This window comes from Heterodontus francisci, chromosome 19, assembly GCF_036365525.1.
Source record: "Heterodontus francisci isolate sHetFra1 chromosome 19, sHetFra1.hap1, whole genome shotgun sequence".
In the NCBI taxonomy this organism is placed as follows: domain Eukaryota; kingdom Metazoa; phylum Chordata; class Chondrichthyes; order Heterodontiformes; family Heterodontidae; genus Heterodontus; species Heterodontus francisci.
Window position 1 is genome coordinate 81,393,497 of NC_090389.1, and position 25,769 is coordinate 81,419,265.

Genomic DNA, 25,769 nt, shown 5'->3' on the forward strand with positions numbered 1-25,769 from the left:
TAAGATCATCAAGCACGTGGCATCTCTAGACAGCAGACAAGAATGCAAACACTGGCAAGCGGTCCAATGAGGAAATCTTTGAACTTGGCAAGGGAGACTGGTCTGAATGAAAACAGTAGCTTTTGGCTGCAATGTTGTCCCAGAGAGGTTTTTGGAAGGGTGGGAGGGAGCAGGCAGAACGAATGTTTGCAAACAGTAAAGGATGCACTGCTACAAAAAAATCAATCGAAAGCCCACACAAGTTGGTCATTGGGAAAGTCACTGTAGTGGAACGATTTTAACTGATTTTCTTTGGGGGAGAAAGAGCTTTGAAGGGGGAAATCCCTTAGTTTTCAAAGCAAAAGATCTTTAAAAAAAAACTGTTGGGACAGATGTGACAATTGCACAATCACACAGCAGTTTAAGATTAAAAACTGCTTGCAAGCCATTTTTTTGAACCAGGCTACAATGACCTCCTTTAAAACTGATCTCCATTGGACGTTGCCCCTTTAAAAGGTCAAAAGTGTGTTTCCCCTTTAAGGGCCTCAGTAAGTAACTTCCAAATACCAATTTGAATCCAGATCTCTATTTTTGCCCACTAAATGTCAATCAGGGGCGGGGATCTTCTGGTACAACTGCTTTTTAGACTATGCTTTAATACCATAACTATGTTATGTATTTGGCAGAGAGTGTGTGAGTGTTTGAGTGTGAATAGACCGAGTTGAACGCCTTTAGACCCTATGATGACCGCAGTACAGTGAATTGAACGCAGTGATCATCGAGTGAGGAACTGATTCATATTTTCTACATTTATTCGGAGATTCCCCCCCCCCCCCCCCCCCCCTCTCCCTCCCACCAACCCTCCCTCCTCTCTCTCTCTCCTTTTTCTCACTTGGAGCTGCGGCGTCCCTGCTTGTTGGCTGGGTTTAGTGGAATTTTTCCAGACTGTGCAAACTTAAGGACAAATCGGTGCGTTGTTTAACTTGGTTGTGATGGAAATTTTAATTTTTGCAAAAATAAGGAAGGGGGATTACTTTTAATCGGTGGTGCTTCCAGTGTTTGCTGTGTGTTTTAGTTGGGAGATGCAACTATTAAAAAGGTTGCTTACACTCGCTCTGATCATAAGCTGAGTTTTGTGTGTGTGTCAGTTTTAGTGCAACAACTCAATCAGTCAGGTCGATTTTAGTCAATTTCATATTGAGGTCATGTCAATTTTTTTTTATAAAATGCGCCTTTGTCTTTTTAAAATCTAAGTCACCAACATTTTTGTTTATATTGTGTTTGCGTTGTTAGTTGAATAGTTTTTGCACAGCACGATTGAATTAGCTGCAAGTGCAAAAAGTTGAATGAAAAATTAATAATTTAATCAGATCGTCTTCAGTGGAATGTTTCTGAATCGCTGGCATCACCACTCGATAACTTTTATGGCTGTCTTTATTAATAATAACATAAGTAATATATGTACATAGAAATTCACTTTGGGAGATTTGCACTGTACAATAATGAGGATTAAACATTTCATGTTCCAAACCTCGAATGACAACATTAGGATGCATTATTCGTAATACATATTAGGCATGCCATATGTTAAATATATATATATAATAGGTTATTACTATTTGCTTAAACTGATTTTTATTCTTTAAAAAAAAAGTTTTGAGGAATTTTGAAAGTTTTTTTTTCCCGGGGAACTATTTTTGGTTTAAAATGCTGATTTCTCCCTCCACTACCCCTCCTAGCCCACCACTTGCCAAATGTATCGGTACGTTGTCCCTGACTAGACTGGATTGTTCAGATGTTTATCATTGATGTACACAGATGATTTCAGAGCTAGTATTCAGCGTGAATCTCAATGAATGTCATCTTTCAAAGTTTAACTCGTATGATTCAGAATGCTTGCACAGAACTCTCGCCCCCTTTCTGTTACAGAAATCAACGGATTTTTTTTTAGGAGTTTTAATTGCTCGTGGCGCGGGGTTTTTTTTGGGGTTTTCACTCTGTGCTTTGGGTTGGTTGCAGAGTTGAGTCGAAATGAGCGGGATAGGCGGCTGCACTCGACAGGAGCAGATTGATGCAGTTAAACCTAGCATTTCATTTACAAGTTGGGTTATTTGTTTGCAAGCCAGTCGTGTGTGTATATAGACATATATATATATAGACCACCTCCAGGCGCGTATCCATTGTCTCTCGAGATAAGGAGGCCCAAAAGAATATATATATGTATATAAAGACTATTCCGAATGTTTTTTTGTGAATCTGCTTCAAATGCATTTCATATATAGTATTAAATGTTAGGCAACAAATTGCCACCTGAAATTTTAGCCTGCTGTTAAGGAAGGGTCAGGATGCAAATTGTCAGAATATCCATTCATATTAGAAAAAATCACAGCAAATTCAGGCTAGTTGAAGTTCTGCTAGGAGTTATGTTTTCCTAAGAGAACAGTTGTTAAACAAGCTTGTTGGAAAGGAATAAAGTGTACCTTGTGTTGGCCAAAACATGTTTCAAGGGGAGTCCTGGGCCACGTGCATGGATGGCACCTTGTCTTAAAACTTTTACTACACATCCTGGAGAGCTGCTTCAAGGTTCTGTTTTTTTACAAAAAAGTTGGTAACAGCAGCTTGTAGTATTTCCCCCCCCCCCCCCCCCCCCTGCCCCAAACTGTGCCAATTGGCCTTTTAATTGCATGCTTTAGTAATCTGAATGCTTAATCCTATAGATAGCATGCCAAAAAGTACAAGGTTAATGTTGCCTCGGGCAAGTCATAGTATAGTTATATATGTTTGTCATTTACTGAATGCTGACCGGTGTAGATTGCATGCTTTGACTCATTACGAATCTTGATAATCATAGTTGACTTTCAAACTGTAAAGAGTTAGTGGTTGCAAGCCTTCAACCAATTGCAATGCGGCCGGCAACGAAATTCATCTCTGTATCACCCTTTCGGCAACAACCTTGATTACCAAGAAACACCTCAGTGGAAAATTGCCTGTGTTTTACCCACTTCCAAAATCATATTTTAATCTTCCCTCCCCCTTCCCTCCCTTAACCTGGCCAAACGCAAACTGGTTGGAATTCCCGTGAATTTGTTTCCCATGGCATACTTGAGATTCCAGACAGTTCAATACAGGGAGGTGGGGAGGTGAGAGGTAGTCCTTTGTAAAAGGCACATCGCGACTAATTGTTGGTAATCAAGCCTTTCAAAAACCTCACGGATCTGTGCACCTTGTGCTAAGAACCATTAGGTTTCAAAAAAAAGTGACACATCTAACATACTTTTGAGTTTATAGCAAATGTATGGTATCATTTCTAGATCAGAAGCTGTACTGAGCATAAAGCCTCCTCTGTATGGGAGCAGTTAGTTACAGAATCTATCCCTGAATTTATGGGATGCTATTAGTTCCCCTTCGGAAATGGAATTGGATCTGTAAGAATCGTGAAAACAAAATCTTGAATTAAGGTTTAGGAAAGTACCTGGCTATTTTGATTAGGTGTGGGGGAGGGTTAAGAAACCCTTTTACCCATTGTGGTACATTGACAGTACAAGTTAATAACCTGACAGTGAGATTTAATCTTCTCTGAAGAACACAACAGTTTCCCTCCCCACTCATTTTTTTAAAGTTTGTTTTCACTTGACGCTTGGAAGTGCTCAGCTCTGCGGCATTCCAACTGTAAGTGTAATAAAGTCCAACTTTTGGTCTATCTCAGCATCCCATTCAGCTCTGCCATTGCAATCTGACTCACATCCACCAGATGAGGAACACACCATCCAGGGTTTTTACAGAAAGAAAAACAGCCCTATTAAAGAGCGTAGGAATTGGGAGTATTGTAACAAATTTATATAAAAACTACAAAAAAGTGCTTTTGAATTTAACATTTTGCATTTCTGGTGCCTAGCCCAGTATTCTCATTGTTTTTTTTTTGGTGCATTTGGTCATTTACAGAAATCAAGGAATCTATTTGAAAGAGTAATATAAACCGGTGTTGCCTGCACTTCTGAGCTGTGGATTCTACATTGGGCCCCAGCAGAGGGAGTAGTCATTTACAGTTAGCCTCTTATTGCACAGGAAAGAGAGTGTCCCACTTTGGCTGATGTGACCACATGTTTGGGCATTCTGGCTTGCTATAACTGGCAGTGTCAAACAATATTTTTGTTGTCTGCACCTCCTAAAGGTTTAATTAGCTCTTGGAAAGTTTGAACAAATAAATTACCGTGATGCAGGTTTGTTGAAATCGTGCTGGACCCTCGTCCGCCGAACAACTATTGCATTGTTTGTGAAGGTGAAGAATCAATAGTGACACTAACGTGACATTAGAATTTCTCTTGTCTTTGAACATGAAGCCTTCGGTGGGGGTTGGGTTGGGGTTCGGGTGGGGGCGGGGACGGGGACAAGTTTCCGCTAGTTATATCAGTGCAATCCGGATGGGATCGCCAGGAATCAGCGCAAAACAAAAATTGGGGAATTACATCCAAGTCCGCTTATGTTTGTGTTTTCCGCCATCTTTTATGCTGGTTCAAGATTCAATTTTTCTGAATCATATGGAACAATATTTAATTTACTGAGAAACTGGCTCGTGTACACCACTATTAAATGGTATATGTTTTTTAAAAGCCATTTTTAGTGATTTGAAATCGGGTTACTTACAGGTGGAGGATTGGACATTTGTAACTGCACTAATAAAACTGTACCAGGTTACCACTCTTAAATACATCAACAGATACCTTTTTACCAAAGAAAGAGCAGAAGTAATTATGTTCCATTGCGCTGGTTCGTGAAAGATTTTACGTTCGTGATTTTGCAAATGATTTTGAGTGGAAACTTGAAGCCTCACCTAACCTGTGCGATTTCAAGCGCGTTTTGAACGCAATTTTCTGAGTGCACCCAAAGTGGGAACTCTACCCCCAGATGTTTTTTTTTCTCGTCTTAATTATCATTTTAAAAGCTTTAGGTGATTAAGGCTCAGGAAATCAGGATCAGACACTGGAGCGACGGCCAGAGGGGGGAAGAAGTGTTTTTCAGTATAATAGAAGCTGATTCCGAGCTTTGTCGAGGTGAGTTGGAACGTATCGAACAGGATTGGCCTGTTGATTCAGGACATGGAGAAGTGTGTGTAGAACGAGGAAAAATTATCTGGTAGCTATGGGCCCCTAGCAGGACTCTGGAACTTCAAACTATTCGGACCTCCCTGTTGCAGCTTAAACCCAATTCGGATGTTTCCTGAGGAAACGATAAATTAACTGGCAAATTTGTGATCTTGCAAACGCCACAGAAATATTATTTTCCGAAAGGTTGTAACAGACTTATTGACGTATCCAAGGCACTTAAGGATGTCAACAAAATCAGCAGTTACTTATGGATGAGGAAGGCCATTTGACTCACCTTAGTTCATCCGTCCAGCACAAGCCAATGCTCACCACCACCACCACCATGATCACTGCACCTCATTGTTTCTTAAATGATTCCAGGATTTTCGCCTCCAAGTTCACTTCAAGTGTTGATCACTCTCTGCGTGAAGAAGAGCCTCCTGATATAGAGCCTAAAGTTACCCTTTATTAGTTTGAACCTGGGCCCCCTCATCCTACTCTGACAGTTTAATGGAAAGTATTACCTGAGAAAGGTTTCGCTAGGATGTACGAGCAATAATGAGGAGTCACAGGATGAAGCTCAGAAGAGTGAAGATGAATGGGCAGGTCAGATAAGTATTGCTTTGTGCAAAGAGTGAATGATCTTCAAAATATATGTGCCAGTGATACGTTTTGGTAGGGAGAATAAGGAGGCCACATTCTCTTTGGAAAGTAAGTGTATTTGGGGTAGAGGAGCAGAGCGGTCGCAGGGTACAGATACACATCGCAAAGTAGAAACAGCAGGGTAAATAAGTCTATTTTTAAAAAAGTAAACAAGTACAGGGGTTCATTTATAGAGGGAAAAGCAGAGAAGCTATGTTAAATTTGTACAGAACCTTGTTAGACCACACTTGGAGTTACTGTGAACTGTTCTAATCTCCATAGAAAAAGAATATAGAGACACTGGAGAAGGTGCAAAAAGGATTTACTCGGATGATACCAGAACTGTGAGGTTATACCTATCAGGAAAAATTGAACAGGCTGTGGCTCTTTTCTATAGATGCCAAAAGGATGAGAGGTGACGACCAAGGTTTTTAAAATTACAGAAAGTTTTGATAGGGTAAACGTAGAAAATTTGATTTGGCTAGTCGGGGAGACCAGAACTATGAGCCATGAATATAAGTTAGGCACTAATAAATCCGATAGTGAATTCAAGAGAAACCTCTTTACCCAGAGACTGATTAGAATGTGGAACTTGCTACCACTGGGAATAGTTGAAGTGACTGGCGTCGATGCATCTAAGGGGAAGTTAGATAAGCACTTGAGGGAGAAAGGAATAGAAGGATATGTTGATAGGGTGGGAGGAGGCTTGTGTGGAGCATAAACATCAGCATGGACCTGTTAGGCTTGTTTCTGTGTTGTTAATACCATGTAAGTGTGTTGATCATTTGGAGCCATCAGCAATTTTAAAGGGTAGTTGTAGAGGCATTTGGCAAGAAAATCAATTGAGGGAAATGCATAGTGAACTGTTTTTGGGGCTGGCCAGGTAGGCTTTTTTTTTAGAGATACAGCACTGAAACAGGCCCTTCGGCCCACCGGGTCTGTGCTGACCATCAACCACCCATTTATACTAATCCTACACTAATTCCATATTCCTACCACATCCCCACCTGTCCCTATATTTTCCTACCACCTACCTATACTAGGGGCAATTTATAATGGCCAATTTACCTATCAACCAGCAAGTCTTTGGCATGTGGGAGGAAACCGGAGCACCCGGAGAAAACCCACGCAGAAACAGGGAGAACTTGCAAACTCCACACAGGCAGTACCCAGAATTGAACCCGGGTCGCTGGAGCTGTGAGGCTGCGGTGCTAACCACTGCGCCACTGTGCCGCCCCTGTATATTTCGATGTTCCTCTGATTTTCAATCATCTACCATCTTGAATCCTGTCACTATGGTAACAGCTTACACATGATGAGCATTAACTTGTATTTAACATGGTGAAACATCTCGTAATGAGTTTGAAAAAGACAGCAGTCATGAAGTTAAAAGGGATTGTGTTACCAGAGATTTATGGCTTGGAAGCCAGAAAAAAACTGATGTAACCGAGTTGCCCAGGTGATCGCACCTGAGGTGCAGGTCTCCCACTAAGTTTTTAGTTGCGACATTTTTGAAGCATTTTATCAGTAGAATCTTGGACATGGGCTTTCTGCATCTGTTAGCACACAATTCTTTCATATTAATATATGGAAAATCATGGCTTGGCAAGTACAGAAACAGAAACTCCTGGCCGCAGTTTCTAGAAAATTTGCTGTTAAGAAAATATTGTTGACAAAGATGTGATCGCCTGTGAGCCTGGCAGCAAAAGCAACTATCTGTCCTTTCTGCATCCTTCTCCTTACACATTCCCTTTCCATCATCATTGTCTTCCAAAATTAAATATTGTCTTTTTCAATGTTTTCTATCTTTTCCGAGAGTACGATGACTAAAACTGGACACAATACAAATGGTCTCACTTAAGCTTTATGGAGCATCGCTATCATCTCTGGGTTCTATGGCAGCATTACTTACATCCGCCTCAATGTTCTGTTTGTTTCTGTTGTAAAATAGAAATCTTAATATTAATTCACCCAGATCAATTGAATCTATTTTTGACTGCACCATATCCAATTACTTAGGACATACAGCACAGAACCAGGCCTTTCAACCCGACTGGTTCATGCTGTTGTTTATGCTCCATATGAGCTTTTCCCCACGCTCCCCAACTTCATCTAACCCTATCAGCATATCCTTCAATTCCTGACCCCCTTGCGTGTTTATCTAGCTTCCCTATAAATGCATCAGCTAATCACCTCACCTCAGTTACTCCTTGTGGTAGCAAGTTCCACATTCTAACCACTCTCTGGGTAAAGAAGTTTCTCCTGAATTTCCGATTGGATTTATTAATGACTGTCTTATATTTATGGCCACTAGTTTTGGTCTCCCCCACTAGTGGAAACATCTTCTCTGCATCTATCTGATTAAATGCTTTCACAATCTTAAAGACCTCAATTAGGTGACCCTCAGCCTTCTCTTTTCTAGAGAAAAGAGCCCCAGCCTGTTCAATCTTTCCTGATGGGTAAAACCTCTCTGTTCTGATATCATTCAAGTGAATCTTTTTTGCACCTTATTTTCTAAACACTACAGTAACAACAACTTGCCTTTATATAACATCCTTCGCATTGTAAAACATTCTAAAGCGCTTCACTGGAGCTAATGAGACAAAAAGACACCAATCAAAGAAGGAGTCAGATAGTCAAGCGTTTGGTTGAAGTGGTAGGTTTTAAAGTGTGTCTGAAAGAAAGAGAGGAAGAGGGGCAGAGAGATTTAGGGAAGGAATTCCAAAACTTAGGGCCTAGACAGCTGAAAGCACGGCCACCAATGATGGAATGAAGGAAATCGGGACGTACAAGAGGCCAGAGTTGGAGGAACGCAGAGGTCTTAGAGGGCTGGAGGGCTCGTGGAGGAGGGAGGCCATGGAGGGATTTGAACATGATGTGAATTTTAAAAGTGAGGCATTCGGGGACCAGAAGCCAATGTAGCTCGGTGAGCCTGAGGGTGATGGGTGAAGAACTTGATGCGAGTTAGGATACAGGCAGCAGAGTTTAGGCTGAGCTCAAGTTTATGGAGGGAGGAAGATGGGAGGCAAGCCAGGAGAGCATTGGAATAATCCAGTCCAGAGGTACCAAAAGCAATGGCTCATTTATACGCTCAGTGTCTGTGGCTCTCTAAGTGATCTTTCAAGAACTCTGTATCTGAACTTAGTGTATCTTAGTGTTTCTGTAAATTTATATGTTCGATTTATGAAATACTTAACTGGACTCCTACAACCTCTGGAGCAACCCTACTGCTCACTTACATTGTCAATTCCCAACTATCCAGTTCACTAATAATCTACTTTACAACTTCACCTTAAATTAAAACTTCAGTTAGAAATTCATCAGCTTTAACTGCAAGGCTGTTCTGATTGAACTTTCAAATATAAGATGAGGGGCTTTGACAGATTAAATCAGGAGAGACTATTTCCCCTGGCAGGAGGGTCAGTAATTGGCAAAAAAAAAGAGATAAGGAGACTTTTTTACACTGTGAATTGTTATGATGTGGAATACACTGCCTGAAAGGGTGGTGGAAGCAGATTCAATAGTAACATTCAAAAAGGAATTGAATAAATACTTGAAGGGGGGGATAAATTGCAGGGCTAGGGGGTAGGCACAGGGAAATGGGACTGATTGAATAGCTCTTCCAAAGAGCTGCTGCGGACACGATGGGCCAAATGGCGTTGTCTGTGCTGTATGATTCTATATGTACAATATGTACGAGGTTCAACATTAATTCTTTTGAGTGCATGCCTTCACATTTATCTGCCCATCTTAACTGCCCGGATAATTGAATGGAAATCATTGTATCTTTTATTTCTCTTTCAGTAAATCTCAGGGTTCAAATGTGACTTCTTGTTTCAGTGCTACAGGGGCCAGTCAACAGTGTGAACCCTGAGATTTAATTGTCTCGGGAAAATAATGGATGATAATTATTTGTTAATTTCTCCCACTTCTTGCTCTCTGCTTTTCTGCCTCCGATTTCACTCCACACTGCCACCATCCAGATGTGTCTGATATCCCCTCATGCCAATGGTGCCATCTCTGCATTCAAATTTTGCCCTGTGTACTTCCTTAAAATAACATTATTTTCTTCTGTTCTTTACTCTTTTAATGAGAGAGATTTGGGCAACAGTCTTTTCCTGCCTGCTTTACCACACCAGGCCCTTCCAGACATCATAATGTCAAGGAGTTTCCATCCCTTCCCTTATTCAACTATTTCCATTACATCTTCAGATTCCAGTACATTTGCTTGTTTATTATCTGCTTTTATAAGCCTAAATTGACTTTGATTTCTTGCCCGACTTTTACGAGCAGTTTTTGAATTAAGGCTCCCATATTTTCCTACTCTTCATGTTAAAGAAAGACTTGCATTTATATAGTGCCTTTCAGGACCTCAGGACATCCCAAAGCACTTTACAGCCAATGATGTACTTTCCTAGTCTAGTGACTGTTGTAATGTAGGAAAGATAGCAGGTGTACACTTACCAGGGTCATGTTTGAAAGCTCAGCATCCTGGAATCTATGTCCTATCTGACTTAAAGAACTTCTGTGATTGCACTACTTCCTTCAGTTTTTTTGTTGGTGACAAAGAGATAAAATTTATTCAGCACCTTACAAAGTTTCACAGGCTGCCTCAGTGCACTTCACGTTTAATGAACTGCTTTGAAGTGAAGTCACTGTTGTTATATTTGTAAAACATGGGAGTCATATTTCAGACAGCAATGTTCCACAAACAATGATGGGACAACCGACCTGTTAAGTCTGTATTTGGTGTTGATTGAGGGAGGAATATTGGCCAAGGCACCAGGAGAGACCTTGACTTTTCTTACAGTGCTTGGGATGATTTAATATCCACCTAAGGTAACACCTTCTCAACAGCATGTTCGAGAATGCAGCACTCCCTCAGTACTGCACTGAAATGTCAGCTTAGTTTATGTGCTCAGCTCGTCCATCAAGTCTTCGCAGCTACATCACTTTTGTCAGCATGCTTCATGGAACTTCAAGTCCTCTTGTCATTTACACTGTTGACTATTTTTCTGCATAAACTGAGGTATGCCTGCATCACCTTCTTGGGAGTACCAGCAGTGTTTGCTGTTGTAAAGTCGATGTGAACAAAATATCAGTGTAAAACTCTGCCATACCTTTAGCTGTGCCCTCTATATCACCTCTCCCTTTATAGGGTCCACTGCGCCTTTGCTGCTTCGCCTGTTATGAGCGTACCCCAGAAAAAAATCTCTTCACTTACTCTAATGTGTGATGTGACTTTGCTTCTCAACATGGCTATTGTTTTGTCAACTCTTACTTTTTGCTTGTAGACTCTTCACTCTCCGTACTACCCAGTGTCCTTAAATCCTTCAAAAACATGTTTGTCTTTCCTTTATACTTTCTCTTGTATCATCCATCGAGTGTTCTGCAATACTTGATGGATCCTCTGAACTGGGACCAGGAGACGGCGGGAGAGTGAAAAGAAGTGTAACCCAGTGTCAATAGCAGGCCCAGGTTGAACAATGGAGATGTGGGGATGGATCAACATTTGCAGTTTTGCTTCATAATCTTTGGAGATCAGAGAATATTTAGGCAGAACTTTTTCTTTGGACACAATGTGGCTGGGTTAGAGTTCATGATGGGGTCTGTGCAAGGAGCAAGCGTGATGGGTCAAATGGCCTTTTCCCCTTTCATGTTTCTTTATATTCTTCCCCAGTTAGCGCTTTTGCGGTTTTGATATCCTCTGACTTCTGTCTGTTAAATAGAAATGGCAGGATAACGTTAAGGTATCCTGAACAGAGTGAGTGAGCTAACTGTTATTAAGGAAAAACACTACATCCGACGCAGGAATTGCAGTTTCGGAAACAAAGAAGGAAGACTTAAAGTTATATATCGCTTTTTGTGACCTCAGGATGGCCCAAAGCACTTTACAATTAAGTAATTTTTGAATTGTAGTCACTCTTGTGATGTGGGAGACGTTGTAGCCAATTTATGCAGAGCAAGGTCCCACAGCAGCAATATGATAAATGGCCAGATAATCTGCTTTACCGATGTCTGGTTGAGGGATAAATCTACTGCGTTTATTTTTTGAAATAGTACTATGGGATTTTTTTAATGTCCACCTGAGAGGGCAGACATTATTTAAGGTCTCATCTGCAAGACAGCTCTGAGAGGACAAGACTCCCACAATACTGCCTTGGACTGTTGACTTATATTTTGGGCTTAAAAAAAAAAATTCCGTGGAATGGATCTTGAACCCACAACCTTCTAACTGAGAGACAAGAGCTGAGCTACATCTGATATAGTTTTATGTCTGCAAACGCAACATGAAGTCCTGTGACATCGATCACAAGTCGTGGGAGTCAGTTGCCAGCGATCGCCAGAGCTAGCGGGCAGCCATAAAGGTGGGGCTAAAGTGTGGCGAGTCGAAGAGACTTAACAGTTGGCTGGAAAAAAGACAGAAGCGCAAGGGGAGAGCCAACTGTGTAACAGCCCCGACAACCAATTTTATCTGCGGCACCTGTGGAAGAGTCTGTCACTTTCGAATTGGCCTTTATAGCCACTCCAGGTGCTGCTTCACAAACCACTAACCACCTCCAGGCGCTTACCCATTGTCTCCCGAGACAAGGAGGCCAAAGAGGAAGAATTCATACACTAGGGTGAATCGTCTTTTGCTATCAATTGATCAGTTGTTCTTCTCTCACCCATTTCCACCAAAGCCTTGTCTAGGATAAGTTAGGAGAAACTGGGAAAACTCAAGGTTATATTCCCTGGAAATGAGGAGGGTAAGAGATGAAATGATCCAGGTGTTCAAAATTCTGAAAGGTTAAGACAGGCTAGGCAAGGAATTGCTCTTCCTTCTAATAGGAGAATCCAGAACATCAACGTGGAATTAGAGCTAAGCCAGTTAAAAGCAATTTGGGAAATATTTCTTCACAAAGAATTATGAGGATGTGAAAGCACTGCTCCTGGAGGCCATAGATTGTCTACCAATTGAGATATTTGAAAGGGAATAGATACTTCATATGGGAAGGAATGGTTTTGAGGAATATGGAAAATGGGCAGGTAATTGAGATTAAAGAGGCAGATCAGTCAAGGCTAACAAATAGGCTTGATGGGCTGAAGAGCCTGTATTCCCATTGCTACTGGGGTCAGTCATTGATCCTCTGAACTTTCCTCCATTTCCTTAGAAAGCAGCGGTAACTTCACTTCAAAGAATTGCATATGAAGTGTTTTGGAATGTCCTGAGGGATGTGATAAAGCATTATATAGCACAAATTTAGTATTTTCTTTCTATTAAACTCTAAATATGCTCTTCGTCCTCCCTTGCAGTAACCAAAATCAAGACCCATTTCCATGCTTCCTACACTAAAGCATGACTTCAAAAGTGTGATGCATGTTCTTCTCTTCCTCCAACAATTGACAGGCTTTTAAAACCCATGCCTGATGTCACTGTTGTCTTCTCTGTTACTCTGTTTGACCTCCGTGGTGTCCTTCAAATTTTAAGATACTTTTTTGCCACCTTCCCTGCTCTGATCTGAAGGTCCACTCCATTGACCCCATGAATGGATTGATGAGCTCTCTATGCAGCCACTGGAGTGGAACTCCATGGCGTTACAACAGGCGGAAGGTTGAATATTGGAACAGAAGTAGACCATTCAGCTCCTCGAGCCTGTTCTGCCATTTAATTACATCATGGCAGGTCCGCACCTCAACTCTACCCTAAGAGTCTATTTCCAGGTTAATTATCTTTTTAATCCAAATGGATCGATTACGAGAAAGTGAACAGTTCGTTCCTTTTACACTGTTCAGGATCATGTGACAATCCTTTTTTAAATAAAAAGTCAGCTCATTCATTCTGGGAACACTTTGTCTTCACTTCTCTGCCTCCACTTCCTCCCTGCTATACTTCAATGTAGTTGGGTAAAGCCTTTTCAGGGAGATATGTAGGTGATGTGGTGGTCATGGCAGGATATGTCGTAGTCATGACAAGCTCCACAAGTGAGCAGTCTATCTCCTCAGAGATATCATCTCTCATTTTCTAACTTCCTGCCCCTGAAGACAGCGAGCCTTTACCGGGGTACAGTTCTTGAGCAATCGACTTCCTCTATTACTCTCCAATGCATGTTCTTTTCAGGTGTTAGGACACACCGTCAGTGTCAGCAAACATGGGACAGGGGAGGAAATCACAGACAAATTTAATCAGCAAGGCCAATTACAGAGCCACAAATTAATTTTTATTGAGTACTCTTGTAGACCAACAATAGTGTTCAACCACCTTCTGATTTTAGTTGTGCTGGTATTTCTCCATTAATGCGTTAATGTCCTTTTTTTTTGAAAAAAAAGGAATAGATGGAGGAGATATTGCAAATATTGAAATCTGAGATTGATAGATTTTTTGTTTGACAAGAGTATTCAGGGTTATAGAACCAAGGTGTGTAAATGGAGTTAAGGTACAGTGCAGTCACAATCTAATTGAATGGTGGAGCAGGCTCGAGGGGTTGAATGGTCTCCTCTTGTAACTATGTTCCTAGATATGCTAAAGTGCTTAACTTCCGTGCATTCAAAGAGAATTTAGGTTCTTGATGTAATGTAATTTGTCTGCATTCAACCCACATTTGACTGCTCTGGTTTGCATGTTTAATTTGGATGGAGCCAGGCTTTGGCAGAGGATGAGGAGGTAAATTTCTTTGCTGTGTAAGAAAACCCTTGCTTACACAGCATTTACATAGAGTGCCAAGAGGACATTTACTCCCAGAGGAGGCTGAGCATGATATTGGGCATATTTTCAAATCGCAACGCAACATATGATGAAAGAAGTTGTCCAAGTTAATTTTGTATTCATCAGGTTAAGAGATCCTAGTGTTGTGAACTTTAGACGTCCACCAGCGTTAAGCATTCCTGCACGATATATGCCCCAGGTTAAAGCTAACAAAGCCCAACAATATGGTTTATCGCCAAACCCTTAAGAAGCACCTATTCACATTCCTCACATAAAGTTAGCCTTGTGGCCTCTCTGAGTGATACTGTCAGCAAGCATTGAATTATGGCCAGTTTTGCATCTATTGGAAACTGAGTAGAAGCTACTTCAACTCAGCTTCTTTGAAAGCTCGGAGCATGGAGATTTGCAGCTCATCAATCAGGAGTGAGTTAGAACCCAGATCCCAGAGGTGGGAGAATAATATTGTAACCAATTGTGCCACCCAGTGGTCTCCTTTCCCTTTTCATCTCAATACATGTTGTACCACAGGCCATGCGGTTCCCATAGCAACGTGTATCCTGGTGAATGGAGCAATTGAAAAATAACGGGAAGCTGCTAAATTAATCATCTCAGTGCAGAGCAGTTTTATCCATTGACCAGTGTTCTACTTAAAGCTAATGTTGCGTATATAGCGAGGGGTTCAACCTTTACAAATCTTTAGGGTTGGGGATTAAGTCACTGACTCCCGAAAGAATGATGTGCTATGATATATTCCTGTACCTCTTTATCACAGCATTCGTCGGCATGTGGGAGCGACAGCTAGGATTCCATGTATGAGGGGGATGAGTTCTCAAAAATAGCTACAGTTTAGACAGAACACTGTTAAGGCTCTTGTTGAGGTATACAAAATAAATCCTGAATACATTACTTTAAAATCTGGCAGGATTCCTGGAGCACAGGTCGTAAATAGAACCGATGCAACAGAAGTACATTTCTATCAGGTACCAGAAGGAGTGTCTTCACGCAGAAGAGATGGAAATGTCTGCAATAGTCTTAACAGAAGATACATGGACTTTAATTCATTCAGAAACCAGAGGTAGAACACCAGGGGGCTGAGCTTTGTGAGGTCGAAAGGCCTTTCCATGTAACTGAATTCTCTATCCTATTGTGGGAAAATCCAATTGGGTAGGCCAGTTTATTTTATTGGTTGTTTGCCTGGGTGGTGACATTCAGTGCGCTTCAAAGCAATTCATTCTCCGTGAATCAGGTAGCCAACTCTGATTGGATGTGCTCCAGGAGATTTCATCACGTGACTTCCAACTGCCCTGTTCACTATGCATCCGCCGTTGGTCGCCTGACATGTCCATCATTGTGGCGCACCGATGTCCTGGGCCAATTTGGGAAGTGACCAGACTCTCTGTTACCTGAATGGCAGTCAAGAATCATCCAACCAAAAACTTGAATTCCCCCCTCTGACCCCGCCACCATCTCCAATATTTTTATAAATAATGAACAAAAGTATTCAAAACATTTTTTTAAATTATTTAATTCGCACCAATTTCTTTTCCCCCCAGGATTGTTTGCAGCAGTGTCCTGGAGATTAATCTTCCATTCCTGGAGACTCCACGACACATCTTGGAGGTTTGGCAATCCTATACAGGAAGCACTTTGAGACAGAGCCATAGAATGGAACTGCACAAAAACAGCCCATTTACCCCATCAGATCTACACCAGTGTTTTCCGCCACAAGTATCACTGAGGTCATTCCTAATTTCCTACTCACTTCCCCCCATAACCTTTAATATTCCTCTCTTCAAGCAATGATCTAATTCCCTGTTTTAACAATGGCTCCTGGCAGAGAATTGCACACTTTCACCATCTTCGTCTGTGTGAAAGTTTGTTTTTAACTTTCCCTTTATTTTTGTGATTATCTTAAATTTTGTGCCCTACTGTATCCATCTTTCTGATGACTGGAAGTGATCTGTTATTCTTGGCCTTATCATAAGTTCTGTTTAAGTATATGAAGTTATCAGATCACCCTTTAAACTTCTCAGCTCGAGTCAAAAAAGCCCTAAATTTTCCCTAGCACTTGTCAGCCTTGACCCAGTGGTCACACGCTTGCCTCTGAGTCAGAGGGTCATGGGGTCAACTCCCATGCCAGAGACTTGAATACATAATCCAGGCTGATAGTTCAATACAAGAACAAAGTACAGTGGATACTGGAATTCTGAAATAAAAGCAGAAAATGCTGGAAATACTTGGCAGCGTCTGAGTTAATGTTTTGGGTTGATGCCCCATTGTCAGTTCCGAAATGTTAACGCTGTTTCTCGCTCCACAGATGCTGCCAGACCTGCTAAGTATTTCCAGTGTTTTCGGTTTTTATTTCTGAAAGTTCAGTGCATTACTGAGTTGAGTGCTGTATTGTCAAAGGTGTTATCTTTTGGATGAAACATTAAATAGCCTCACTGGTGGGTGTAAAAGGTTCCATAGCACTAGTTGGAGAAGATTGAGGGAAGTTCTCTCTGGCGTCCTGGCCAATACTTAACCATCAAACTGGCATCATTAGAACAGACTAGTTGGTTATGAATCTCATTGCTGTTTGTGGGACCTTGTGTACATATTGGTTCTTGCGTTTCTATATATCACAAACGTGACTCCTTTCCTTGGCAGTTGCGAAAAGAGCTATATAAATGCAAGCCCTCCTTCTAAGCGTATCTTTGCAGCTATAACTTTTCATTCCTGGAAGCACCCAGGTCAATTTGTACTTTTATTTCTATTGCTTTTGTAATCCTACTATAAGAAAAGAACTTGCACTTTTATAGCACCTTTCCTGATCTTAGGAGATCCCAAAGTGCTTGGCCAATGAAGTACTTTTTGAAGTCATACAGCACTGAAACAGGCCCACCAAGTCTGTGCTAACCATCAACCACCCATTTATACTAATCCTACCACATCCCCACTATTCTCCTACCACCTACCTATACTAGGGGCAATTTACAATGGCTAATTTACTTATGAACTTTCAAGTCTTTGGCTGTGGGAGGAAACCAGAACACCCAGCAGAAACCCACACGGTCACAGGGAGAACTTGCAAACTCCGCACAGGCAGTACCCAGGTCACTGGAGCTGTGAGGCTGCAGTGCTAACCACTGCGCCACTGTGTGTTCACAGGAAGCACAGCGGCCAATTTGCACACAGCAAGCTCCCACAACTAGCAATGTGATAATGATCAGATAATCTGTTTTTAGTGATGTCGGTTGAGGGATGAATATCAGCCAGGACACTGGGGAGAACTCCCCTGCTCTTCTTTGAATAGTACTGTGAGATATTTTATATCCACCTGTGGGGGCTGTTGAGGCAATAGTTTAACATCTCATCTGTAAATTGGCACTTTTCAACACTGCACAGCTTCAGTATTGCACTGGAATATCAGCTCAGATTAAGTCGTCTCCTGGAGTGGGTCTTGAACCCACCACCTTCTGACCTAGAGGCAAGAGTGCTGGGCCACAGCATTGCCTCTTTGTAGGTCATCTGCAGGTTTTTTTAATGGCTCTGACTGGCTGAAACACCCTAACATTCAAGTCCCTTTTCCTTAAGAACAAGTGGAAGTTTCCAATAAATCAACCCTTTAAACAAACCCATTTTTGTTGAGCATTTGCATTTCCAGTGCAGTAACTGATCCAGAACCTGGTGAAGTACAGAGTGATGAATTATTTTTAAGGAGCCAACTATTTGGAAAGTTCTGTCTGAAATTAATACCCTCGTGCTTCTATCTGCTTTTTGTTTCTATTTATTTCTATTGCATTCAATCAACATTTTTTACACAAATAACTAGAATTGAGAGTCAGGGTTTTGTTTTTGGATTATAGATGTGTTCTGAAACCACCATTTTATTTGACAGTGCTAAGAATTCAGTGCCACAATTTTAAAATTCTCATCCTTGTTTTCAAATCTCTCCATGGTTTCATTCCTCCCTATCTCTGTAACCTCCTCCAACTCTCACTCAGGACCTACACTAACCAGGGCAGCAGCCTGTGAGCAGCTTCTCACTTGGGGTCTACAGTAACCAGGAGACCTTCACAATTGAGCCCGATCCTCCTACCTATAACTGATGTCCACATGTTTGCTTTCCCAACAGTAATCAAGAGCAGCAACAGAGGTGAGGTGAGAGTGACTGCCCTTGACATCAAGGCAGTATTTGACCGAGTATAGCATCAAGCAGCCCTAGCAAAACTGGAGTCAATGGGAATCAGGGGGAAAATTCTCCACTGGTTGGAGTCATACCTAGCGCAAAGGAAGATGGTTGTGGTTGTTGGAGGTCAATCATCTCAACTCTAGGACATCACTGCAGGAGTTCCTCAGGGTAGTGTCCTAGGCCCAACCATCTTCAGCTGCTTCATCAATGACCTTCCTTCAATCATAAGGTCAGAGTGGGAATGTTCACTGATGATTGCACAATGTTCAGCACCATTCGCGACTCCTCAGATACTGAAACAGTCCATGTAGAAATCCAGCAAGACCTGGACAATATCCAGGCATGAGCTGATAAGTGGCAAGTAACATTTGCGCCACACAAGTGCCAGGCAATGACTATCTCAAACAAGAGAGAATCTAACCATCTCCCCTTGACATTCAATGGCATTACAATTGCTGAATCCCCCACTATCAACATCCTGGGTGTTACCATTGACCAGAAACTGAACTAGAGTAGCCATATAAATATCGTGGCCACAAGAGCAGGTCAAAGGCTAGGAATCCTGTGGTGAATAACTCACCTCCTGATTCCCCAAAGCCTGTCCACCATCTACAAGGCACAAGTCAGGAGTGTGATGGAATAGTCTCCACTTGCCTGGATGGCTGCAGCTCCAACAACACTCAAGAAGTTTGACATCATCCAGGACAAAGCAGCCCGCTTGATTGGCATCCCATCTACAAACATTCACTCCCTCCACCACCAACACGCAGTGGCAGCAATGTGTACCATCTATAAGATGCACTGCAGCAACACACCAAGGCTCCTTAGGCAGCACCTTCCAAGCCCGCGACCTCTACCACCTCGAAGGACAAGGGCAGCCAATGCATGGGAACACCAACAAGTTCCCCTCCAAGTCACACACCATCCTGACTTGGAACTATATCGCCTTTCCTTCACTGTCGCTGGGTCAAAATCTGGAACTCCCTTCCTAACAGCACTGTGGGTGTACCTACCCCACATGAACTGCAGCAGTTCAAAAAGGCAGCTCACCACCACCTTCTCAAGGGCAATGAGGGATGGGCAACAAATGCTGGCCTGGCCAGCGACGCCCACATCCCATGAACGAATAAAATAAAACCTTGGATCTTCAGGTTTTTTTGCCTCTTGCCCAACCTTGAGGCAAAGGGGCCAATTTTATTGCCCCAACTTTCACCCCAATTGAGTGCAACTCCTTCTGTATAGACCGTTAATCAAATCTGGCATTTCCTGGTTTATACGGTTGTGTGTCACATTGGATACTGCACTTACCCATTGAGTTACCAAGAGTGCAGCTTGGTGCAGCCTGAATTGGCTTCATTAAACATTTGCTTCGATTTATTCTAAACTAGCTTATGTGATTCAAGCGTGCAATCAAGGCTGACACTTGTCAGTGCAGTTCTGAGGGAATGCTGCATTGCCTGATGTGCTGCCAGGAGAATGTTAATAATCCCATGGCATTATTTGAAGAAGAGCTCTTTCGTGTCTTAAATAATAATGATCCTCAAGCAACATTGCTCAAACCAGATTATCTGGATATTCTTCTCATTGCTGTTTGGGGGGACCTTGCTCTCAGCAAATTGGTTGCTGTGTTTGCCTACATAAGCACAGTGACTATAGCTCAAAAGAAATTCATTGGCTATAAAATGCATGAGGACATGATTTGCTGTGATATCGGCTGGAATTTTACGCCACCCCAATGAGCGGGATGGTGGTGGAGGCGGGGTGGCATAAAATGGAGCAGGAGACTCCAGGAGGCTTACCCAACCCGCTTCTGCGTCCGCCGCCCGTTACACCAGGTGGGGCGGGGGCGAAAAACAGCCCGCCCGCCCCAGGCCAATCAAGGCCCTGAAGTGGCCATTTAAGGGCCTTTGCCCGCCTCCATGCGGATTTGATGTGTGGCAAGCGGGCGTCCTGGAGCCGGGAAAAGTCGCCTGGGAAAACTAGGCAGCTGCCAATCATCCTGGGGTGCGGGGGAGGGCGGGGACTGCTCATCGGGCACAGGGTGCCCAATAGAGGGCCACCCCCACTACCCCAACCACCCACGGCCCCCAACATGCCCCTTCTCCCCCACCCCCCCCCCCCCCCCCCCACAACTGACCACCCTTGTCACGCCGGGGCCCGACCGATTACCCAGGAAGGCAACTAAAACTTACCTTGCCTCCAGGCTCCACGTCTTCTTCTATCTTCGGTTGGGCTGCAGTCCCAGCAGTGGCCACTGCTCCCAGTAGCGCTGCTAGGACTGAGTTGCCGGCCCGCTGATTGGCCAGTAGCTCAATGAGGCGGGACTTAATACCTCAAGCGGGTCGATATCCCACCTCGGCACAGTTAAAGCCTGGGGACCCGTAAAATACGGAACGGATCCCCAGGCGAGGCGGAAGCGGGTTCGCCGCCGATATTTAGTCAGAGACTGGCTCCCGTCCACCCGCCATAAAATTCCGGCCATCAAGTGCAAATTCTTTCCTGTTTTCTTCATTTCCCTTGCATACAAACACAAACTGTGGTGACATAATTGCGTCAAAATGGATCAGCAACAAGACTGCTGGATTTTGGCGTTCATGGAGAAAGAAGTGGAATCCTGAAATGTATTCCTCAAAACACCAGCTAAAAACCCCACATCATGAAAGTAGAATGCACTTTATTCAGTCATCGCTAATCATTGTCCCTAATCACCAACTCACTTGCATGTAACACGCAGCCTTCTACTCCCTTTAAAAGACTGTCCAGGCTGCTCCCTGAGTAGGCCCTGAGTGAGGAGCCATTCGCAGGCTGCTTCCTTGGTTACTGTAGGCCCGGAGTGAGGAGCTGCTTGCAGGCTGCTTCCTTGGTTACTGTAGGCCCTGAGTGAGGAGCTGCTTGCAGGCTGCTTCCTTGGTTACTGTAGGCCCGGAGTGAGGAGCTGCTTGCAGGCTGCTTCCTTGGTTACTGTAGGCCTGGAGTGAGCAGCTGCTTGCAGGCTGCTTCCTTGGTTACTGTAGGCCCGGAGTGAGGAGCTTCTTGCAGGCTGCTTCCTTGGTTACTGTAGGCCCGGAGTGAGGAGCTGCTTGCAGGCTGCTTCCTTGGTTACTGTAGGCCCTGAGTGAGGAGCCACTCGCAGGCTGCTCCCTTGGTTACTGTGGGTCCTGAGTGAGGAGCTTCTTGCAGGCTGCTTCCTTGGTTACTGTAGGCCCCGAATGAGGAGCCATTCGCAGGCTGCTCCCTTGGTTACTGTAGGCCCCGAGTGAGGAGCCATTCGCAGGCTACTCCCTTGGTTACTGTAGGCCCTGAGTGAGGAGCTGCTTGCAGGTTGCTCCCTTGGTTACGGTAGGCCCTGAGTGAGGAGCTGCTTGCAGGCTGCTCTCTTGGTTACTTTTGGCCCAGACTTGAAGCTGTTCGCAGGCTGCTGCAGTTATTCATGTCGGAATATATGGAGCCGGAGAGCATTTGGGTCTCTCAATCAAAACACAAATTGGCGACAATTTTAATTTTACAGCTGAAAGGCTCCCTCAAAGGGCTAACATTACCTCTAAAATTTGCTGTGGTGAAGTTACTGACAGGGATTAGAGAGAATGTTCCATCTCTGTTACTTCCAAAATTCCTACAAGCATTCCAGGAAGACTGACTTTATATGGAGAGCAGTCGATCCCACACACAAGCTCAGAATATATTGTTTCAGTTGCTTACAGGCAGGCCCCAAGAGGCGTGCAGTGTAAAAGGGTCGGTATTGTCTTGAAGTATTCCATGAGATCTGCTGTCTCTTCGGTCAAGACTGTGCTGTAGTGAGATAGAGAATGTGGCGGAGCTGTATTTGTTGCAAGATTAGGTGCGTGAAGTCTGCTCTCCTGGCAGGCTTCCCATCTTCCATCCTCCATAAATTTCTGCTCATTGCTAATCTCTGCTGCGTCATATCCTAACTGGCACAAATTGCCATTCATCCATATCCCCTGTGCTTTCTGACCTCCATTGGCTCCTGGTCTGGCAACACCTTGAATTAAAATTCTCATCCTCATATTCACATTCCTCCATGGCCTCACCCCTTCCTGTCTCTGTAACCTCCTCCAACCATGCAACCCCCCACCCTCGACCTCGCAAGATCTCTGCATTCCTCCAATTTTGGCCACCCGTGCATCCCCCGATTTCCTTCATCTCACCATTGGCGGCTGTGCCTTCAGCTGCCTGAGCCCTAAGCTCTGGGATTCCCTCCCTGCAACCCCTCTGCCTCTCTCCCTCTCTCTCGTCCTTTAAAACACTCCTTAAAAACCTACCTCTTTGGCCAATTTATCCTAATATCTCCTTATGTGGCCTGGTGTCAAATTTTGTTTGACAATGTTTCTGTGAAGCGCCTTGCAACGTTTTACTATATTGCAGGTGCTATATAAATGCAACTTGCCGTTGTTAACCCGCATTCTTTCCCTCAGTTAACAATGTCTTCGTATTGAGTGATTGAGTTTGTGTACATGTGTTCCTCCAATCACAACCTGCTGACCACGTCTATGTATTGTCCCAATAACAATAATTTGTATCTATATAGCACCTTTAGCATAATAAAACATTGCAAGGCGCTTCATAAGAGTGTCATCGGACAAAATGTGACACTGAGCTACATAAGGAGATATTAGGACGGATGACCAAAGGCTTGGTCAATAAGGTAGGTTTATAGGAGGAAAGAGAGAGAGAGAGTGGCTGAGAAGTTTAGGGAAGGAATTCCAGACAGCTGAAGGGGATGAGCAAGAAGCCAGAATTGAAGAAATGCCGAGAATTCGGAGGGATGTAGGGCTGGAGAAGAGTGTTTGTGACTGGTTTCAGCTCCGTCCACACAGGGCACGTAACATCACAGGGTAACTGTAAATTATTTCTCTTCAATCTGTGATCATCTATTATCTATCTGAGGCCAATCATACTGTGTCTCGCTAGCACTTTGGCTGGAGAAATATTTGTTCCAAATGACTGATATATTTGTTAGCTCTGTCGCTGCTCTGCCTACAGTAATGTTCTGTAAACATAGCATGAAATTTTCTTTTGAGTAGCTGACTCTGTCTGTTAGAAGTTAGCATAGGGATTCCTGGGGATGTGTCAGTATTTATAGGGAATTCCAGGAGTGTGTCAGTATTTATGGGGAATTCCCGGGGGTCTGTCAGTATTTACAGGGGCTTCCCAGGAGTGCGTCAGTATTTACAGGGGCTTCCCGGGAGCGCATCAGTATTTACAGGGGCTTCCCAGGAGTGCGTCAGTATTTACAGAGGCTTCCCGGGAGTGCGTCAGTATTTACAGAGGCTTCCCGGGAGTGCGTCAGTATTTACAGAGCCTTCCCGAGGGTTTGACAGTATTTACCTGGGTTTCCCGGGAGTGCGTCAGTATTTACAGAGCCTTCCCGAGGGTTTGACAGTATTTACCGGGGTTTCCCGGGAGTGCGTCAGTATTTACAGAGCCTTCCCGAGGGTTTGACAGTATTTACCGGGGTTTCCCAGGAGTGCGTCAGTATTTACTGGGGTTTCCCGGGAGTGCGTCAGTATTTACAGAGGCTTCCCGGGAGTGCGTCAGTATTTACAGAGACTTCCCGGGAGTGCGTCAGTATTTACAGAGGCTTCCCGAGGGTGCGACAGTATTTACCGGGGTTTCCCAGGAGTGCGTCAGTATTTACTGGGGTTTCCCGGGCGTGCGTCAGTATTTACAGGGGGTTCACAGGAGAGCATCAGTATTTACTGGGGTTTCTCGGGAGTGCGTCAGTATTTACAGGGGGTTCACGGGAGTGCGTCAGAATTTACAGATGCTTCCCAGGAGTGTGTCAGTATTTACAGGGGCTTCCCGGGAGTGTGTCAGTATTTACAGAGGTTTCCTGGAAGTATGTCAGCATTTACAGAGGCTTCCCGGGTGTGCATCAGTATTTACAGAGGATTCCCAGGAGTGCATCAGTATTTACAGAGGCTTCCCGGGAGTGCGTCAGTATTTACAGAGGCTTCCCGGAAGTGTGCCAGTATTTACAGAGGCTTCCCGGGAGTGCGTCAGTATTTACTGGGGCTTCTCGGGAGTGTGTCAGTATTTACAGAGGCTTCCCGGGAGTGCGTCAGTATGTACAGGGGCTTCCCTGGACTGTGTCAGTATTCACAGAGGCTTCCTGGAAGTGCGTCAGTATTTACAGAGGCTTCCCAGGAGAATGTCAGTATTTACAGGGGCTTCCCGGGAGTGCGTCAGTATTTACAGAGGCTTCCTGGGAGTGCGTCAGTATTTACAGAGGTTTCCTGGAAGTGTGTCAGTATTTACAGAGGCTTCCCGGGAGTGTGTCAGTATTTACTGGGGCTTCTCGGGAGTGTGTCAGTATTTACAAAGGCTTCCCAAGAGTGTGTCAGTATTTACAGAGGCTTCCTGGGAGTGCGTCAGTATTTACAGAGGTTTCCTGGAAGTGTGTCAATTTCTACAGAGACATCCCGGGAGTATGTCAGTATTTACAGAGGCTTCCTGGAAGTGTGTCAGTATTTACAGAGGCTTCCCTGGAGTGCGTCAGTATTTACAGAGACTTCCCGGATGTGTGTCAGTATTTACAGAGGCTTCCCTGGAGTGCGTCAGTATTTACAGAGACTTCCCGGAAGTGTGTCAGTCTTGACAGAAGCTTCCCGGGAGGATGTCACTATTTACAGAGGCTTCCCGGGAGTATGTCAATATTTACAGAGACTTCCCGGATGTGTGTCAGTATTTACAGAGGCTTCCCGGGAGTGCGTCAGTATTTGCAGAGACTTCCCGGATGTGTGTCAGTATTTACAGAGGCTTCTCGGGAGTGCGTCAGTATTTACAGGGGCTTCCTGGGAGTGCGTCAGTATTTACAGAGGCTTCCTGGAAGTGTGTCAGTCTTGACAGAGGCTTCCCGGGAGGATGTCACTATTTACAGAGGCTTCCCGGGAGTATGTCAATATTTACAGAGGCTTCCCGGAATGTGTCAGTATTTACAGGGGGTTCCCGGTAGTGTGTCAGTATTTACAGGGGGTTCCCGGTAATGTGTCAGTATTTGCAGGGGGTTCCCAGGAGAATGTCAGTATTTACAGAAGCTTCCCGGGAGTATGTCAATATTTACAGAGGCTTCACGGAATGTGTCAAAATTTTAAAAAGCTTCCCGGGAGTGCGTCAGTATTTACAGAGGCTTCCCGGGAGTGCGTCAGTATTTACTGGGGCTTCTCGGGAGCGCGTCAGTATTTAC

At 43.8% G+C, this 25,769-nt stretch overlaps 1 protein-coding gene across 4 annotated transcripts in view; it reads left to right on the forward strand.

Moving 5' to 3' along the window:
• Positions 1 to 690: 690 nt before the first annotated feature.
• Positions 691 to 25,769, forward strand: part of LOC137380248 (high mobility group protein HMGI-C-like) — a 290,841-nt gene continuing 265,762 nt past the window's right edge. For 3 of the 4 annotated variants that reach the window (XM_068052104.1, XM_068052101.1, XM_068052103.1), the window contains exon 1: positions 868 to 948. The gene's annotated coding sequence lies outside the window, so the exon portion shown is untranslated. Of the gene's footprint in view, positions 762 to 867; positions 949 to 25,769 lie in introns of those variants that run through there. The other variant, XM_068052102.1, reaches the window with a different exon arrangement.